Below are 14,050 nucleotides of genomic sequence, written 5' to 3' on the forward strand. Positions count from 1 at the left end.
GCGTTACAGAGCTTTTGGATTATCAGCTAATTTCCTCAAATGTTTCCTGCATGTGATAATTGTCATAATTCTTATAAATATGTTCATTTCCTCATAAGAAAAAATAAAAAAGTAATCAATAATTTAGTAGTCAACAGTGGTAAAAATAAATTTTGCAGTTCAGGACCTTTTATATATATATATAATGTAATCCAAAAGCACTGGAACACCTCAGACTCTTTGTAAACCTCAGCGTCGTAATATCTCTGTAGCCTGTTCTGTAAACAAACAATGTAAGTGATGAAACTTCCTGGCAGATTAAAACCATGTGCCGGACCGAGACTCGAACTCGGGACCTTTGCCTTTCGCGGGCAAGTGTTCTACCAACTGAGCTACCCAAGCACGACTCAGGCCCCATCCTCACAGCTTTACTTCTGCCAGTACCTCGTCTCCTACCTTCCAAACTTAACAGCTGCAAGGTCTGCAGGAGAGCTTCTGTTAAGTTTGAAAGGTAGGAGACGAGGTACTGGCAGAAGTTAAGCTGTGAGGACAGGGCGCGAATCGTGCTTGGGCAGCTCAGTTGGTAGAGCACTTGCCCACGAAAGGCAAAGGTCCCGAGTTCGAGTCTCGGACCGGCAGACAGTTTTAATCTGCCAGGAAGTTTCATATCAGCGCACATTCCGCTGCAGAGTAAAATTCTCATTCTGGAAATGTAAGTGATGAACTGCGTGTATGTGATATTCTGTGTAACGGAGAGGCACAATACCTGTAAGCACTCAAACAAAAATTATATTTTTAACATTGGCATTTAATAAGATTCAAAGATTCATTTTGTCAGATTTTCCGATTGCAGTCACCACAAAAAGACGCAAGACAGGCAGAAAATCACACATGCAAATATCATCAAACATATTCATGCAAGGCCGGCTGGTGTAGCCGAGCGGTTCTAGGCGCTTCAGTCTGGAACCGCGCGACCGCTACGGTCGCAGGTTCGAATCCTGCCCCGGGCATGGATGTGTGTGATGTCCTTCGGTTTGTTAGGTTTAAGTAGTTCTAAGTTCTAGGGGACTGATGACCTCAGATGTTAAGTCCCATAGTGCTCAGAGCCATTTTGAACCATATTCATGTAAACAAATGCACTTAAGAATGAGAATAAATTCTCGAAACTGGATGTGCTAAGCATCAAAACGTAACTGGTGCAGTTTCCATTATTTAAATCATGAATGACACAATTGCAGACTATCCTCAAACACGTAATATGACGAACGAAATTAATATCATAGATTCGTTAAATTAAGATGAAACATAGATACCAAGCTAGAATTAAAAATCCTCCTACTAGAAATGACAGACCATCTTCCACTCATAAGGCTTACACCGAAAATGCGGAATCTTTGCCCTCTACTAGTGACAGCATTAGACTAATGAGCTTCATCGCAATCAGACAGCTTCATAGTAATTTCATTTTGATATCGCTATGGTACTGTCGATATTCACTATTGCAGTTTTATAAAAAACTGCTTCGGCACAATCAGTTCAGTTTCCATTGCTTACATTAATCTTTTTTTGGCGCACTTTGTGCATACTGACGGCTCTCGATATCAAGAGATTTCAGCAGTAGGGTGTGTATTTCCTGTCCCCAACGAGAAATGTTACTAGAAATTTCGTTTGCGCCAATATTGTTCAATTTTTTCAGGGAAAGCGATAGTTATTGGAGATGCTCTCATATTTGGTTGTCATGCGGGGCTCCATAACTTGAGAATAGTGTCAGACTGAAGACTCAATCTATAGAAAAGCCAAAATGGGAGAACAGAGTGAATTTTCAAATACTGGAAATTATATGAGAATCGTTGTAAAATAAACGAAGAGGTATGAGAATTTCCTTTCTATTGGTGGCAGATCTTTAGGACTGGTTTAAAACGACGAGATCGACCTGTTGGCAAAGATCAGCCATATTTCTGACCCTGTGACGAATGTCAGGCTACCATTTTTCGATTTCAAGTTATGGATGCGGAAACTGGCCGGAGAAGAATATGCCAAGAACTGACGCCTTCCGATCTTCCAGAAAGGGCAATACTATGCTGCGATGCAACCAACGATTAAAAAAGTCACTCTGGTTTCTAAATTTTCAAGCAAATGTAAACCTGAGAACTACCTTGGTGCGAATGTGTAACATAGTTCAGATCCTTCCCGCTTACATCTGATGGGCATCAAGAATAACCCTCTCTGCGACTACGAAGGAAGAAGAAGCAAATGAAAACCATTCCTGCAGTTTCTTCGAAGCGCTGCAACACCGTTTACGGCAGAACCTTATGAAACTGGAGGCGCCCCTGCCAACAAGTTGTCTGTTTTTTTTATTGTAGTATGAAGATTCTCATATACATAAAGGACTTATTTACTTTATACGAGGTAGGAACGAGGGTACATGGAATTTGGTGTACTATCGGTAGTTGCATAAACACTACGCTGTCCAATCTCTGTTGAGTTTGCTTTTCTTTTTATATATTATACTTTGTCTATAGTCTATATCATGTCAAGATTCTTTAGCTATAAGACAATACCTATGTGGACATTTCAAAATAATCCTAAATCATTGTTCAAACTCTTTATATCGTGATTTCTCTGTACATATGATTCTATATTTGTACCAAGCTACTGGCAGTACGGATCAGTAACCCCACGCTAAATAAAAAATATATAAGTGGCTTTGACCACGACCTGTAAGTTTCACTTGCCAGCATTTCCTCAACAAATGTACCGTCTTCGAGTATGTGTATCATTTCTGTAGCACTCTTTTAATAACAGGAGGAGTCTTACACATTTTGAGAACAAATGTCACATTGGAAAAAAGGCTTTTATCAAGATTTCTAGTTGTCTTTTATTTTCTGCGTAAAGTTTTATTATTATTTGTGATGGCTAAAAATGCTACACTGGTTTTAACGAGTAAGTTCTGAAATGGTAGAAGAAGACTACAAACTAATGCCCCGTTGTTGAAATAAAAACACTGTAACAGCTGTAAAACCTGTGGTGCTATTACGTTGTACAAAAACTATTCCACCTCGCTACATCCTTCGACGCACGACTTTGCGGTGTGGTTTCTTTTTGTCCGCTCTGTGGCCAATACAGCTACAATCGGCGTAATCATTTTGGTTTCAAAGTCCGCACTTGTCTGGGAACCGGTCTAGTAGGTTCCATGCCCTTTGTGTACGGCGGAAATGAAGGGGATCTGTCGGACATCGAACTCACAACGATGGAATGCGAAGTACATACAGGCAACCGCAGGTGAACGGAGGGATGAGAGATTTATCTTGGAACTCTTCCATTTGGCCCGTGTTTGCATAGAAAAACAACAATCTCAGAAACTGAGTCCGCCTTGATGCAAAACATCTTGTTATTCGTTTATTTCTTTATTTTCCAAAACTAGTTTCGGCGACAAATATCTCCATCATCAGTGGGTTTTTTAATCTGAAACATTCAGAAAATAGCATGGTTATACAAACACGGTCGTACATTATTACATTTTTACTATTCGCTTTTTGAAATATAGTTTTCTATGGATACTTTCATACTACCTTATTCATTGTATATTACAGCTTGTTTTTGAGAATTACATACATAGGACAAATAAGCAGAAACTTCCGAACGAGATACACAGAGCATATGAAAGCTCTAAAGAGTGACAGCATACATTCAACTTTTGCAGAACATCTAATGAACAAAAACCACAACCCCACCAATATCGAAAACGATCTACATATTCTGAAAAACAGCAACGGTCCACACCGACAACTACCAATAGAAGAAAATTACTACATACTAAAGACTATAGTCGAAGGGAAAAATGTAATAAACGAAAACACAACACTTTGTAATAACACGCACTTTACCCCTCTGAGAGAACTGACCAAGGACACAGAACAGAAAGCACACACACGCAAAAGAACCACTTCCCCATCACACACAGAGACATAAATAAGGAACAGAAGTCGTCGTAATTCGCGCTACAGTTTTCATAGCCTTTCTCGCCACATGTGATACACCTCTCGCGACACACGCGAACAGCAAGATGGCTTAATGTTCTTGATTATAAACAAAGTGTGAAAGTTTTGTTTTTACGTGTATAGAATCAGCTACATACCATCCAACGAACGTGAGTACACGAATAGCTAAGTAACAGCTCAGTACACACCAAATACCTGGATTTCCACAACACTACCGCAACCCCAAGTGTATACTGCTGTCATACGAAGTTCACCATTTAGTATTTTGTTTACTGACAGCCGCTCACACAGATGACAGATGGGTATAAACGGCATTTCCGCGATATTTGCCTCTGGGTTCTAGGTTTCGGACGTCATTCAAGAGACGAATGGCCACATTTGGATTCAGCTGACATTTCTAAAGCGTTAAAAATCAATGAGCAGACTCCCTGTAAACTTTTAGCAACTATGGATGAATTTACATTGGTGAAAAACCATCCAAAAACATTGAAATCAAAAAATGACGGCCTAGTATACTAGTTTATCCATTTCAACGTAGTACAAATAATATTATTACTTCAAGAAACGGTATTATGGAAACTATTCTGCGATTGATACTAACAGTTAAGTTATTCGGTATGAGAACCAACATAAGAAAAAAAAAATCAGTACCAACTTCATCTCTGTAGCTGGACGAGACATGTTCTCTTTTCTTTCCAATTTCCACTAACAGGGAACTTATCTCGTATCATCCATGAGGTGACTTCCTTGGAAAAGCTAACTGGCTTTTTCCTAATTTTTTTTTCATTTTAAAAAGTATTGGCTGGGACCAATATGTTTACGGGTAAGTACTCCAAAACGTTTCGTATCTTTATAGCCGTATCAGTTTATTTCAAATTAATTTTTCTAGTTTATTTTCTGGGCACAGTCCGTCATGACACGACCACGTCTCTAATAAAAGCTCTTCTCTGGAAACCCTACTTCCTCTGACGCGCTACAATTGAGGAGAAAGTACGAAAACAAAAACAATTTAAAAGATTCTATGGAAGAAGGTGAACGGTAAACAAAAATTTATATCATAAAGAGTGTGCTGATTACTGGTAACTACGTTTTGTTTCAAAACTTCTACTTATTTTTGCAATAATTTCTCTTCGGACGACATGTTACTTTCTTAGATTGTGTTCCCCTACTCTGGCATAATTTTTACGAAATCCTTTGCTGTTAGACGCAGTTGGAACCAATGACTTTAGTGGAGAGGGAGAAGGAGCTACATATGAAAAACAGTAGGTGCAGTTGGTTTATTCTGGTAGGGATCGGTTTATTCTAGTAGAAAATACGTAATAATCACTCATTGCAGAATTTAAGACAGTGCAGTGTACATCCATTAGCAGCTCAGTTTGAGAAACCTAACCAGTTGCGTATAGCACGCCTGCGATGAAAGCGACGACGTGAAGAAATAACGATTCCACGTATTGGAGCTATCCTGACCCATACCCGCCTAACCGCTGCCAACAAATCAAGGCTGTTGATCGGAGTTGAGTTCAAGACGCGCCCGTCTTCATCGATGGCGTCCCAGATACGCTCAACGGAATTGAGGTCAAGTGATTTTATGGTCCACCCAAGTGCTCTCATGTCACTGGAGAGATCCTCAGACCATTCTGGCAGAATTAGGGAGAGACAAGGCACTGCATTGTCTTGCTGAAGATACTGAACGTCTACGAGATGCTAATGACGAGCAAATGGACGCCCAGAATCTGAGAGTAACTTCTTGTGAGACAGCAGTCGACGTATCTGCTTCCCCACTTCATTTTCTATCAACTACGCACACTAGAGGAGAATATCACCACCACGTGCCTGAACTCTAACCTGCTGTCAAGTTGGAATCATCGCCTCATGTTGTCCTGACTTACCCTGTTATCAGTATATCCCGAAATTTACTGCGACTTATCAGTCTAGGTGACATTTTCCTGTGCTTCTAATGTGTAAGATCAGTCGTCTTGTAACTATTCCAAACTCTGTGCACTATAACAAATGTTGAACAGAGGTACACGTGTGAGGCAGGGTGTGGTGTTGTGGGTGACGTGGCTCCACTTCTTTTTGTCCAGCGCTGAATTACTAACTATAATCAACGGCAACTGATTTCAACACTCTGTTGCCCATTGCAGTTGACTATGGTGACCCAAAAGGATGTACTCACAGCGCACAATTTATATGGCCGAATCAAATTCGATGATGTCATGCCTCTTCCCTGTTCTGTGCTCGACTGTGCGTTGTCATCAGCATAAGGTGTGACTGTTCTGTGTAACGTTGGAGCATACCACTGGCCGTGAAGACGGGAGCAGTCACTTTCCATTACAGTAGCTACTTTAATTCAACAGCTTAGAGTTAGCTGCCATTCTTTACACCAGTCACAAATCCTGTCCAAGTCATCTTGTATCCTCCTACAGTCACTCAACGACGACACCTTCCCGTACACCACAGCGTCATCAGCAAACAGCCGCACATTGCTATCCACCCTATCCAAAAGATCACTTATGTAGATACAAAACAACAGCGGACCCACCACACTTTCCTGGGGCACTCCAGATGATACCCTCACCTCCGATGAACACTCACCATTGAGGACAACATACTGGGTTCTATTACTTAAGAAGTCTTCGAGCCACTCACATATTTGGGAACCAATCCCATATGCTCGTACCTTAGTTAGGAGTCTGCAGTGGAGCATCGAGTCAAACGCTTTCCGGAAGTCAAGGAATATGGCATCCGTCTGATACCCTTCATCCATGGTTCGCAAGATATCATGTGAAAAAAGGGCGAGTTGCGTTTCGCAGGAGCGATGCTTTCTAAAGCCGTGCTGATGCATGGACAGCAACCTCTCTGTCTCAAGGAAATTCATTATATTCGAACTGAGAATATGTTCGAGAATCCTGCAACAAACCGATGTTAAGGATATTGGTCTGTAATTTTGAGGATCCGTCCTTCTTACCCTTCTTATATACAGGCGTTACCTGCGCTTTTTTGCAGTCGCTCGGGACTTTACGTTGGGCAAGAGATTCGCGATAAATGCAAGCTAAGTAAGGAGCCAATGCAGTAGAGTACTCTCTGTAAAACCGAATTGGAATCCCATCAGGGCCTGGCGATTTATTTATTTTCGACCCATTCAGCTGCTTCACAACCCCAGGGATATCTATCACTATGTCCTCCATATGGGAATCTGTACCAGACTCAAACGGCAGTATGTTTGTACGATCCTCCTGAGTGAAAGATCTCTCAAATGCTAAATTTAAAATCTCAGCTTTCGTTTTGCTGTCTTCCGTTGCCAGGCCAGACTGATCAGAGAGTGACTGGATGGAAGCCTTCGACCCGCTTACCGATCTTACGTAAGACCAGAATTTCCTTGGGTTTTCAGCAAGATCTTTTTTTCTAAGGTATGACGGTGGTAGTGGTTGTATGCTTCGCGCATCGCTCTTTTTACAGGAGCACGAATCTCTACTAACTTTTGCCTGTCCTCATTTACAGTGTATATTAGCGAAATATCGCCCTCGCGCTATTTCCATCACTAATGGTATGTTAAATTTAAAGAACCATTCGACGGCTGGTTATAAAGTTGTAGTTACGAGAGTCGTTGAGTAAACAACGCCTCACATTTTTTTGTAATCTCTTATAAATATAGGGAAATGTCGTCTTATGTGCTTCAAATTTTATGTTCCTTCTACACATAGTGAAATTTCAAACAATTTCGATAGGTGGCAGCGCCGTAGTGGGCCATCAACGTAACGTCTACACAAGACACTGGTTATAAACAACGTGCTGTAATTGAATTCTTGGTTGTAGAAAAAGAAACTGTGGTGAATATCCATACACATATGTGTGCAGTGTACAGTAATGATGTAGTTGTTGGCAGTAATGTTGGACGATGAGTAGAGAGACTTGACAAGTCAGGAAGTGCAGAAACTGAGATGCATGACCGGCCACGTTCGGAACGTCCTGTCACAGCCTCTGCTCCCTGCATGGCGAATCACGCGGATGACAGTGAAATTATTCGTGCAGACCAGTATATCACTACTGACAGTTGACTCTGTAGCCATGGATGAGGATTGGAAGTGCTTAAGCAATAACTGAGATTCTTCGATACTCAATACTGTGTTCAAAATGAGTTTCACAAAAGCTCAGAACATATCATAATACTCACACTAAAGCCACATCATCTGAATTACTGAAGCAGTTCAAAGCCAATGGAGAGCCCTTTCTGTCATGAATCGTTACAGGTGACGAACCTGGGTGCATTACTTTGAGTTTCCACCAATAGGGAATCCCTTATCTTAGACAACGCAGGCGTAAGGCCATAGAAAGTGACGTAGACTACATGTGTAGAAAAATAGAACATCTGAAAGAAATATTGACTGATATTGCAATCAAATTCCAACTCTTAAGAATCCATATGTTCTGAGAAAAAAAATTGAGGGCCATTATTTACAGAACGAGCCTCGTATGTTCAATTTGCCATTGAGCTCCACCATTTTATTCTGGCTTCCCCATTGACATGTTATGGTACTGTGGTGTCGGGATTGCCATGTATACCAGGACTATGAACATGTACTGGTAAACAAACACAAATTAATTGCCTGACTTCATTTCTTCGAGATGACGATTAAAACTTCATGACTACCTCTTGATAAAATGTGGACAACAGTGCACAGTACAAAACAGAACTAGGATAAGTAATATACATACTACTTTTTTTTCATAATATGAAAGTTGCGACCCAGAAACGTGTACAAATACCTGAATACAGACATAAGAAATAGCTTTCAAACAAAATCGAGGGCCGAGTCAAACTGCTATTCTCAAGAGAAATTTGCTAGAGTACATGAGCATCGCCAAAAAACTTGAGAAATGTAATGATGACACAGTAACCTGCAGTTTAGTAAACATTTTGCTTTCCTGTAATGTACAGTACTGCCCACATTTGTATTTGTTCCTTTCTTCTCGTTTATTTTTAACAAAGTTTAGGATGGTCATTATTGGTTAAAATCGATAGTCTGAAGGAAATATTTTGTAATAACTGAATGGAAACCCAGAAATAAATTATCAAGTGATACATTCCCCTGTATTTTAACGTAGTTCGAATAATGTCTAAAAACAAATTTGGGCCTGTAGTCCCCACATTCTCAACGGCTGACTAGTTCTATGTTAACATACGTAAGTATGTTGTCTCCAAAACGATAAGGGCTCATCAGATAAATTGGTTGTTGAATTCAGTTTTTCAGGTGTCTCTACATCACAGATGGCGAATTACGGAATGATTTCTTCAGCAACATGAAAACAAGATCTGTGTCTCGTTATTGTCAACTCCAAGGTAAAGCTCTGTCCCTAACCATGTCAATTATCTTGGTGCTACTTTCTAGCGTGCTTATCTTACAATGATCCAATAATTACTGCAATAACTCTTTCTCTGATGAGTCGCTCTATAGAAATTCTGTGTATCAGGATCTTTATCACTGAAGAACGAAATTATATTTCTGTATTAACTGTCCATCATGACACAAGTTTCAGATGCAGATGTTGAGGATGGAACTACACTGTGACTGGATGCCGAACATCTGCAGTTTCAATCTCGCTCCATATGTTCGTCAATTTCAGAGCATTCGTATTTTATAAATGCACAATTACAGTACCACCGAGCGAGTTGGCGCAGTGGTAGCACACTGGACTCGCATTCGGGAGGACGACGGTTCAATCCCGCGTCCGGCCATCCTGATTTAGGTTTTCCATGATTTCCCTAACTCGCTCCAGGCAAATGCTGGGATGGTTCCTTTGAAAGGGCACGGCCGACTTCCTTCCCCATCCTTCCCTTATCCCATGAGACCGATGACCTCGCTGTTTGGTCTCTTCCCCCAAACAACCCAACCCCCAATTATAGTACCACTAGCAATTCTATTTCTTAAAGAGTAAAGAAAAAGGATCTAAATAGTGTTGATGATGTTCTGATCCATGAAGATTTTTCTAGAAGACCAGATACAGTGATACCTCCACCGGGGGCCACTTCCGCCATCTCACAGCGCCAATGACCCTGGAGGAGGTGGAAGCTGGACTCCATGTGGCGAGCACCCGAGACGCGGATACTGGTGCCATTCTGCAACCACACAGGGAGTAAACGGGAGGGCCCTCGCCTCGCTTAAGAATGGACACCTTGCGAAGAGCTTGACAGATAATGAGAAGCGTGCCAAAAACTGATGGACTCTTACATCCTCTAAGACAGAGCGTCAAAAATGCACACGCGAAGGTATGTTTATCCTTCTAGCCTGGCAGCAGCCGCTTTAGCTACCGTAGAAAGTAAGAACGTGTTGACAGGCACTGGGAGGGGCGTGCACAAAGCGCAAAGAATTCGCACAGGTTAGCATCTGAAAGAAGTCAGCCTGCTTAAAAAAATGTTTTCTGGACAGCATGGATGCTCCTTATAATCCAAGAAGGCCAGCAGGTTCTTAGACGGAACACAGGCTCGAGACTCTCCAGGCCTCATGTAGGTTTCAAATGGTTCAAATGGCTCTGAGTACTATGGGACTTAACATCTGAGGTCCTCAGTCCCCTACAACTTAGAACTACTTAAACCTAACTAACCTAAGGACAACACTCACATCCATGCCCGAGGTAGGATTCGAACCTGCGACCGTAGCGGTCGCGCGGTTCCAGACTGAAGCGCCTAGAACTGCTCGGCCACTTCGGCCGGCCTCATGTAGGGAGATCCGTTATGAAGACTCTTGTGTGTCTGCTTTCACAACAACTTCGAATGCAGAAAAACAACGAAACAGTGGGCGAGCAATGCTGGGAACAGACGTCACGGTGAAATCGTCAGAAAAAAGCCAGTTCCCGAGTAACATACCAGCCCACGCTAGATAGGAAATTTCCCCCTGCACGGAGAGAAGTGGTCATGAAATGGTGATCATTCATTAGGCGGCTTTGCAAAGTTAATTCACCAGTAGCAATGTCGAGAGGAAGAAAATGTAAAGGGAGTTTTTGATCTTAGTGACAGATGAGGAGTGAAATAAGAGAGAGTCGGTGAGATAGAGCGAAAACAAGAGGACGTGTGGGCTCTTCCATCCATCACCAAAGACCGCATTCCAACACTGCGATAAAGCTGCTTCGCCTACGGTAACATACGGCTGGCAGTCACAGCGGAGACCGTGCCTGGACCTAGCCGCAAGCCGCTGCTCGTTAATGAAAGCTGTCGATCTGTCGATTCACCACCGCGGCTACGAGGCGACATGCCGTTCCAACACAGCGACTGCCACCGTCAGCACTACACGACGAATGATCAGGAATAATGGTGAGATGGTTCATTCCCCCTTAATAAATGAGTCTTGTCCACGACCAGTCAATTCGGCCCTAAAGTTTGTAATTTTGTTTTGTTTTTGTAAACGGTACTGGAATAATTACATTTCTTTCATGTATTAATCATCTAGGCAATCTGTTCCATTCACACATCAAACCCTTGGACTCATAATCTTTCGTGTTTCACTTCATTCAATTACTGATGTCACTTAATTATTAGTTCCTTATGTGGGGGCGAACTCATGCTAATTTGTACGCTATGTGATATCACGAACAATTCGGGGCCCAGCGTGTGGCAATCTCATTAGTCATGCACATGTCATTTCATGGCAGAGAGCACAGGAGAATTCTCAGTTCACTACATTTTGGCACCCAGCGTAGAGCGGTCTCATTGGACGTGGGGGGCGGGGGGAGGGGGGGCTCATTGTCCTACCGGAATGCACAATGGACATTAATGGATGCATGTGATCACAGGATGCTTACGTACGTGTCACCTCTCAGAGTCACATCTAGACGTATCAGGGGTCCCACATCACTCCAGCTGCACACCCCCCACACCTTTACAGAACCTCCACCAACTTGAACAGTCCCCTGCTGGCACGTAGGGTCCATGGATTTACGATGTTGTCTCCATATCCGTACACGTCCATCCGCTCGATACAATTTGAAACGAGACTCGTCCGACCAGGCAACATGTTTCTAGTCATCAACAGTCCAATGTCGATGTTGACGGGCTCAGACGAGGCGTAAAGCTTCGTGTCGTGCAGTCATCCAGGGCTCCGAAGGCCCATATCGATGATGTTTCGTTGAATGGTTCGTACGCTGACACTTGTTAATGGCCCAGTATTGAAATCTGCAGCAGTTTGCGGAAGGGTTGCACTTCTATCACGTTGAACGATTCTCTTCAGTCGTCGTTCCTCCCGTTATTGCAGGATCTTTTTCATTCCACAGCGATGTTGGACATTTAATGTTTTACCGGATTCCTACCATTCATGGTACACTCATCAAATGCTCGTACGGGAAAATCCCCACTTCATCGCTACCTCTGAGATGCTGTGTCTCATCACTCGTGCGTCGACTATAACACCATGTCCAAACTCACTTAAATTTTGATAACCTGCCGTTTTAGCAGCAGTAGGCGATCTAACAACTGCACCAGACACGTGTTGTCTTATACAGGCGTTGCCGATCGCAGTGCCATATTCTGCCTCTTTACAAATCTCTGTATTTGAATACGCATGTCTATACTAGTTTCTTTGGCACTTCGGTGTATGTATGGAAGATGGGCGCTGAATTTGTTAAATTCTAACCAAAATCAAATGATGAAACGAATTAAGGATTCGAATAACAGTATCTAGATCTCTTTAAAGTCAATCCAACAGATTTTATGCGTTGATTAATTACTGTGGATCAATCACCTCTTAAACAGAAACGAAATCACAATCAAAAGAGTGTACCTGACCAAGTTTTCTTAGATAACGCCAAGTCGATTTCACCTGCTGTAAAATTTATGCGGATTGTTTTCTAGAAAAGATAGGGTTTTTCTTACTTATTGCCTTTTAGTAATAACTGATGAATGCCATGAAAGTGTTCCGGACTAACGAAGCGAGAAGATACAAGAGGCCCGGGTGTAGAAGATAAAATCATCTTTCGTCAGATTAATGGACCTATTTTTGCACAATGACGACAGAAAGATTTGGAGTCCGTCCTATTCTCCAGGCGTCTAAATAAATTTTTGTGTCGAGTCAAGTAACGTGGTGATGCAAACCCTCCACAATTGCAGTAAAGGGATTTACTCTACTTTCGGGAAAACTTTTGGAGTATGGGCAGTTACCTAAAGGAGAACTACGAAGAAAAACAAATGCTTATTTTACCTAAGGAAACTATCTTTCACTGTTGTTGTTGTGGTCTTCAGTCCTGAGACTCTTTTGATGCAGCTCTCCATGCTACTCTATCCTGTGCAAGCTTCTTCATCTCCCAGTACCTACTGCTGCCTACATCCTTCTGAATCTGCTTAGTGTATTCATCTCTTGGTCTCCCTCTACGATTTTTAACCTCCACGCTGCCCTCCGGCACTAAATTGGTGATCCCTCGATGTCTCAGAACATGTTCTACCAGCCGATCCCTCCTTCTAGTCAAGTTGTGCCACAAGCTCCTCTTCTCCCCAATTCTATTCAATACCTCCTCATTAGTTATGTGATCTACCGATCTAATCTTCAGCACTCTTCTGTAGCACCACATTTCGAAAGCTTCTATTCTCTTCTTGTCTAAACTATTTATCGTCCACGTTTCACTTCCATACATGGCTACACTCCATACAAATACTTTCAGAAACGACTTCCTGACATTTAAATCTATACTCGATGATAACAAATTTTTCTTCCTCAGAAACGCTTTCCTTGCATTGCCAGTCTACATTTTATATCCTCTCTACTTCCACTATCATCAGTTATTTTGCTCCCCAAATAGCAAAACTTCTTTACTTCTTTAAGCATCTCATTTCCTAATCTAATTCCCTCTGCATCACCCGACTTAATTCGACTACATTCCATTATCCTCGTTTTGCTTTTGTTGATGTTCATTTTATACCCTCCTTTCAAGACACTGTCCATTCCGTTCAACTGCTCTTCCAAGTCCTTTGCTGTCTCTGACAGAATTACAATGTCATCGGCAAACCTCAAAGTTTTTATTTCTTCTCCATGGATTTTAATACCTACTCCGAATTTTTCTTTTGTTTCCTTTACTGCTTGCTCAAT

Source organism: Schistocerca americana, chromosome X, assembly GCF_021461395.2.
Source record: "Schistocerca americana isolate TAMUIC-IGC-003095 chromosome X, iqSchAmer2.1, whole genome shotgun sequence".
NCBI classification, from domain to species: Eukaryota; Metazoa; Arthropoda; class Insecta; order Orthoptera; family Acrididae; genus Schistocerca; species Schistocerca americana.